Source organism: Octopus sinensis, linkage group LG13 (assembly GCF_006345805.1).
Source record: "Octopus sinensis linkage group LG13, ASM634580v1, whole genome shotgun sequence".
Taxonomy (NCBI): Eukaryota; Metazoa; Mollusca; class Cephalopoda; order Octopoda; family Octopodidae; genus Octopus; species Octopus sinensis.
Genome location: NC_043009.1, coordinates 3,713,835 through 3,721,334, shown reverse-complemented (window position 1 = coordinate 3,721,334; position 7,500 = coordinate 3,713,835). Strand labels below are relative to the sequence as shown.

Genomic DNA, 7,500 nt, shown 5'->3' with positions numbered 1-7,500 from the left:
TTCATAAAAGAAATAAACAAGCTGAAATAAGAGAGAGGGCGTGGTAGAGTTGAACAAGAAGGAGATGGTTCCGATATTGTAAGGAAATGCAACATCTCTAAATTTTTATAATTATTTTTAGTGAGCGGAGAAGGTTGCTTTTGTGTATAGCAGTTTCTAAGACTGGTAGGAATTCAGTGTCATGGAGAGTTCTGGGCTTAGTTAAAGGGTGGCTCTGAAACGTGAAAGAGTGGTTATCCTAAACGTTTTTTCATGTTACTTTTTGAAATTATATTTTAACAAAATTAGATCATTTTATATCTACTCTTCATTCACAAGTTTTAACCGTTCATCGTTTAAGGACATAGCCCATTCCCTCGTGTTCTACAACTTTATATAGTGTATCTCCCACACTTCGTTATTCTATCTATTAACGTGTATTGTGTCTGACAATGAGAAAGTTATTATTGTCAGTATTTTTGTTGTGTTTTTGTTGGTATTCTGGTTGTTGTTGTTGTTATTATAATTGGTTACAAATTTTGGTACAAGGCCAGCAATTAAGAGGAAGGAGTAAGTCGTTTACATCCAGCCACCACCACCGTCATCATCACCGTTATCATTAATGGTAGTAGTGGCAGTATCAGCAGCAGCAGCAACATAAGTAGCTGTACTAGTTGCAGTAGTAGTAGTAGTAGTATTAGTAGTAGTAGTAATTACATGTGTTCTATATGGTTTCTCAACAAACTGAACTGTACACCTACGTAGAACAGCCTGTTTTATCTGGAGGCTATGGATGGCGAAGCTTAAAAAGGTTTGTTGACAGATAGTTTCTACTTCGTTCATGCCTTCATCAGCACTTTCAAGTTGTACTTAGAAGTGAATTCCCCGATGGTCAAAATGAATGGAACTGCTCTCAATATGTGCCTATTGATCAAAACATCCAGGAGCTGGAAATCAATAGAAAAAAAATTCAGGAGATGTCACTGGCCCATGGATGGACTTACGCTCAGTATGTGTCTATTGATCAATTTTTCAATTCAATTCAATTCAATTTTATTGGCTCAAAAAGCAAAATCAAGGCCATGTAGGGGGACAGGGAGTTATGTACAGGGAGGGTGGTCATACAAAGAGTTCAGGCCATTTCTAGTCAAGAGAAACTTTGAACCGAGCGGTCGTCGGCATCTTCACTATCTCGTCCGGCAGCTTATTCCATGGATCCGCAACCCGGACGGAGAAAGCCCCTCTCCTTCGATTGAGATCAAATCGTCGTAGATAGAGCTTTTCGGAGTGACCCCGCAGACCACGCTCTAGTAGCATGAAATCAATTAAAAACATCCAAGAGCTGTCATTTGCACATGGTGGCTAAAGTGGATGGACCTACGCTTAAATTGGGGCCTATCAGTGAAAACAACCAGGTGCTGGAAATCAGCTGAAAACATCCAGAAGCTGTCACTTGTCCTTAGTTGTTAAAAATGGCTGGACCTACTTTCACTATGTGCCTATCGATCGAAACATCCAGGAGCTGTCCCTTGTCCCTGTTGGTTAAAATTTGTGCCTTCTATTTTACCGCTCGGTCAAGTCTACTTGGGATGACCTTGTAGAAAGAATGAGTACGCAGGGAGAGTTCACTGCTATTGCTAGGACGTCGAGACTACGCTTGAAACTTGTACCGAAATTTTTGTTTATTTTACTATGTTCTTTGTTTTTCTCTTGTTTCTGTTGTTACGGCCAGCTATTGTTGGTTTTGTTGTTCACGTAGTAATAGTAATAGGAATAGCAGCAGCGGCGGCAGCAGGAGCAGCAATAGTAGTAGTAGTAGTAGTAGTAGTAGTAGTAGTAGTAGTAGTTGTTGTTGTTGTTGTTGTTGCTTTTGTAGTTGTTGTTGTAACCTTTTAGAGATTGTCAATCTATTCCGACATAATAAATACAGTCTGCGTATTTTAAGTAGGCTCTTTTCATCCGTCCGCTTTTCATGAACCACCGCCAACACTGCTACTTCCACCCTCACTACCAGTACCGCTCTTGCACCACTGCTTAAACTGATCACCGCCATCCACCTCCGCCTACACCTCCCCCCCATCATCGTCTCCACCGCCACGGTCACCGCTACCCGCTGCTACTATCAGCGTGACTATCACCGTTTTTTGCAGAGACCATCATCACCACCATCCACCACTGCGTACAACCATCGTCTTCGTGACCATCATCACTATTAGCTCTTCTATCAAACTAACGCCACCACCACCACCACCACCACCACCACCACTACAATAACAACTACGAACGACCACCGCCACAATCACCACCACAACAGCAACAACAACCAACACTACCAGCACCGTCACCACCACCACTGCAAACGCAACTTCTATCAATGATAACACTCCATTCATATCGCCATCTTGCATTAAATATTCTGCCCCTCATTACGTCGACGTCATCGCCATTACTACTACTACTGCCAGGCAACTACGAATACTACTATTACTACAACTACTGCTGGTGATTCTGGTGGTGGTGGTGGTTTTGATGATGATGGTTGTGATGATGATGATGATGATGATGATGATGATGATGATGAATCTAACACTAACACCACCACTACTACCGTTACTGCTAATATTCGTGGTAGTATTAACACTACTAGAAATATTACTGCAGGTGTTACTTATGACGGGGTGTTGGAAAGTTCTTCGGTTTAAAGGTATCCGAAAGGCTCGGTTGGGGATCCAACCTTTCGAATTCTTTTAAAGGGCTTCTGCAATAAATGCTTCAAACTGAGAGAATAATATGCCGCATCACCTTGCAGGTGGGGCCCAGTTAGAATTTTCTTCTTGTCGAGTAGCCCATCACGCTCAAAAGGTCCCTGAATAAGGATGTTAAATGAACCACCCATGTTTCCAAATGTGAATTATCCAAACCTGCAAGAATTCCTTTCAATACATGGCTATGATAGTCCCCCACTACTTCTGCTTGTGATCAGAGATGCACATATCTTCAGCCACTAAGGGACATGGTCAACTGGTTACGGTTAAACAACTGACAAGCAAATCTGTGGTTTTGAGCAGAATATTTGCTGTAGCCCATCTTTTATACCAAGACAAAACAATGTACATGATGACACTTCCAATCAGTTAAGATCAGAAGCCATGAGAGCCACTGTTTGATTTATTATTATTATTATTATTATTATTATTATTATTGTATGGCGGCGAGCTATGGAACAGTATATTTGTTACAATCATTTGCTGAGAGACAGTCAGCGTTGTAGGGTGATTGAACGATATGAAATGTTAGAATATAACTGAAAATTTGGAGAGAGGAAGAGGCAGTGCAGTAGCGAAATATCTTCAGGTAATACAACATAGATATTTAAATGGATAGCATTTTTCGAAGGACGTTGGTAGTACAGTACTTGTAAGTACAATCTTTTGGACTTCTCTGACATATGGTTCTCCTGGGATGTTATCTAGATGTTCCTCATCCCCTTTTTATCATAGTTAAGGCACCTACAATAACAAGAACATATATTATTATTACTATTATTTTTATTATTATTATTATTATTATTATTATTATCATTATTATTATTATTATTACTCATACGAAATCGGAATATACTTCCTCTGCCGCCAATGGTATCTTTTCAAAGTCATGACGAAATATAATAAACTAATATACAAAGCATAGTTTTCACCAGCAAATTACTGTCAATATTACAATACTAGAACAACTTTTATACCATTATTATGCTTTTAAGACGAACAGTATACTGCTCAAACTACCATACCGTTACTACTACAACACTAGCATTTGCACCATTAGACATACCGCCCGACCCCCCCCCCCATATTAATATCAACATATTCCTTCCAATACTAATCTAAGATTAGCGCAGTACCACTATTAGAACCGCATCAAAATTGTTTCCAGTAATTCCATTATCACCAATAAAATTCCCCATTGGTCTCAGTAGTGTTAATACAAGGAAATATCGGACAACCCTTCTATGCAGACACACAAAAACACACACCCATATAATACTATCTTGTTTTATATATTGTACGTATGCATATATATATATGTATATATATATTATATATATACACACACACATACATACTAATAATATATATATATATATATATATATAATATATATATATATATATATGTATGTATATGTATGTATACAGAGTATTCAAAAAGTCTCTCCGCAGTATTTTCTTGCAGAATAAATATTTATAAGATGGTATAAGACTGCAAAAGAATATATTAGACTTTAGAAGACTCTAAAAACAAAACAAAAAAATTATAAGAATTGCCGACAGTGTCGTCCTTCATTTTCAAAAAAGTTGACTGCTCTTTATATGTTTTGAGTACATGTTGGAGATTCAGATGAAAAATACTTACTGCGGGGAAACTTACTGCACACGCTATATATATATTTATATAATATATATATATATATATATATATATATATATATATATATATAATATATATATATATATATATATAAAATATATATATATGTGTGTGTGTGTGTGTGTGCATGTACATATATAATTATATATACATATATATATATGTATATATATATATATATATTATATATATATATATATATATAATATATATATATATATATATACACATATATATATATATATAGAGAGAGAGAGAGATAGATAGATAGATAGATATCATTTTTATAAATGTATGTGTATGTGTTTATACAGCTCAAGAAATGTGGTCCAGGGAGGTATATCTTTGATCATTAGTCCGATCATTAAGCCAAACAGCCGGAATACTATTTACATCATAGTAGCATTTCTATTAATGTCGTTTATTTTCACCGTCTCCAGTATCATTCTCCTCCTCTTTATCATCATCATCATCATTATCATCTTCAATATATTCTGTTACATACCACAAATAGTATTAATGTAATCATTATCAGAATGAACTCAACAACCATTTTTCTTCCAATTGTACCACTGACAGAATCGTTTGGAATGTGTTCTACGTAAGTGAAAACAAGTTTTATGTATCCGAACATATGCCATGTCACTTAGTACTTTCGTTCTCCTCAGCTGAGACCCAAGAGCAAAGATACACAAATGTTAGCTGTAAGAGGGTGAAACTTCACTAAAATGTATTGAAAACTTGGGCAATAAAGACACAATGTTGCTGAACTATTTATTTGTTGAATTAGTGTTAACATATTTAAAGCCAAATACATTAAAAAGCTACGAAGAAATAACTTTCCGTTAAGTAACATAAACAGCAATAATAGATAACCATTGAAATTTTAATTATTCTTACTAATACTTTAATCTCAGGAGATGCTTTGACAGTGTTGTGCGGCGTCAGCGGAGCGTAGTCTGCGCCGCATATGTTGAAGTATTGATGGAAGAAACGTGAATTAGGCAAAATTCTGGTCGTAGACAACTTAGAATTGTTTAAAGAACGAGTGTTGTAGAGACATCATCCATATCAAAAAGTAGGTGTCTTCTCCGTGCATATGTGTTCATGTATATGTATGTAAGTATGTGTGCAACCAGTTATATTCGCGCGCATGCGTACACACACACACACATATACATAAACACACACACGCGCGCGCGCAGAGTAGTAGTAAGCTCACCTCCTATGCGAGTAGGTCCAGTTCAAGGCTCAGCGGACGCAACTTGCGCTTACTAGCTGTGCACCAGCATGTCCATAGTCTTCAGGCCGAAACGTATAAACGATTAATATAATGCGTGTACACATGTATATAAATATGCACATACACATACACACATATATACATGGATATATACAAATACGCTTATGTTCAAACGTTTGTATATGTACAGCGCATTGTCTGATTTACAATGTCCATCAAAAGTTCTATTTTATAGGGGAAAACAATTATGCAATGTAGAGCTCAATTTGTTGTGAGAGGAAGTGGTATAACATGCTAGTTATATTGAATTTGCACGTTCTACGAGTTTCGCCCAGGCTGAGTTTTCTCACTTATGTTTACGATTAGTTATGAATAGTCCAAACTGGGCTGAACACGGAATAATTGCTCGGGATCTTTTTATACGTACAAACATACATACATACACACTCACGCTCACATATATATATACAAATATATATATATATAAATACACATACACACATATGTAAGTAAGTATGCAATCACATATATGTATATGTATACATGTATGTATGTGTGTATATATATATATGTATATATGTGTGTGTGTGTACACATATGTATATATACTGACAAGAGATACAATTTTAAAAAATACTATCTAAAAATGTTATCTAAAAAGTCGGTCATTATCTGATATATATATACACACAAACACACCATATATTATAATATATATATATATATATATTGTATGTATATATGTATATATCTGTGTACTGTATTATTATTATATATATATATATTATATATATATATATGTTAATAAAAATAGAATATATGCATATATATAAACATATATGTACGTACCTACCTCTACATGTACATTATATATATATATATATATATATGTATATATAAATATACATATATATATATATATGTATATATAAATATACATATATATATATATATATGTATATATATGTATATGTGCATGTGTATGTTTGCATGAATATTTGTGCGTGCACGTATAAAGATATCCATATTTATACATTCTCACATACACACATTTGGGTTTATAAAAGTGAACAACAGAGTACTCAAAACATTAAGTAGAGTTTATTTATTCATATGTCCTTAGTTAAACCTTTACACTGCGTCGCTATTAGCGACAGTGTAATGCTTTAGCTTCGAGTAGACGAACATACACGTGATCACTTACACGCGTACTCATAGCGACAGGCACACACACACACACACATACTCACATACTCACACAGACGCACACAGAAGCGTAGTAGACACATATAAACACAAACAGATACAAATACACACGCACCCTCCTTTACAATTTTATGTGTTTGTACCCTTTGTACGTATACGTAAATATCAATGTACATATATAAATGTGTATGAAAATAAACGCTGGCCAAATGTCAGCCAAACTGGCATGTCTTCAAGTAACATCTATAGTGCCTCCCCCCCCACGCCCTGCTACATAGGAATTACAATTCAACATTGCCAGATAGTAAGTTACATTATAAACAACTGGCAGAGAAATTCCGATTGTTCCAGATTCTCATTTTAAAGGAGACCCTTTTCTTTCCTTACATTAAGTTGATGTCTTTTACATCGTCCAACTTCGCTTAAGATGTGTCTGTTATTCTTTCCTCATCTATTTATTTAGACAGCTTTTAGTTATACGATGGCATGTAGGTTTTATTTATTTATTTATTAATATTTTTTTTTGAAAGACATATCTCGTACGTTGATTGGTTAGTCTTAGAGGGTGGTGGCATGGATGGATGGTTGATATGTGTGGCTGGGCGGTTATGGTGTTGGTAAGAATGGCTTCGATGCTCAGTTTGC

At 35.5% G+C, this 7,500-nt stretch overlaps 1 long non-coding RNA gene across 1 annotated transcript in view; it reads left to right on the top strand.

The window, feature by feature from the left end:
- The window catches only part of LOC118765747, a 19,836-nt gene that overhangs the window by 4,809 nt on the left and 7,527 nt on the right, over positions 1-7,500 (top strand). Inside the window, exon 2 of the long non-coding RNA XR_005001619.1 lies at positions 1,080-1,083. This is a non-coding gene — a long non-coding RNA (uncharacterized LOC118765747). The remainder of the gene's footprint in view (positions 1-1,079; positions 1,084-7,500) is intronic.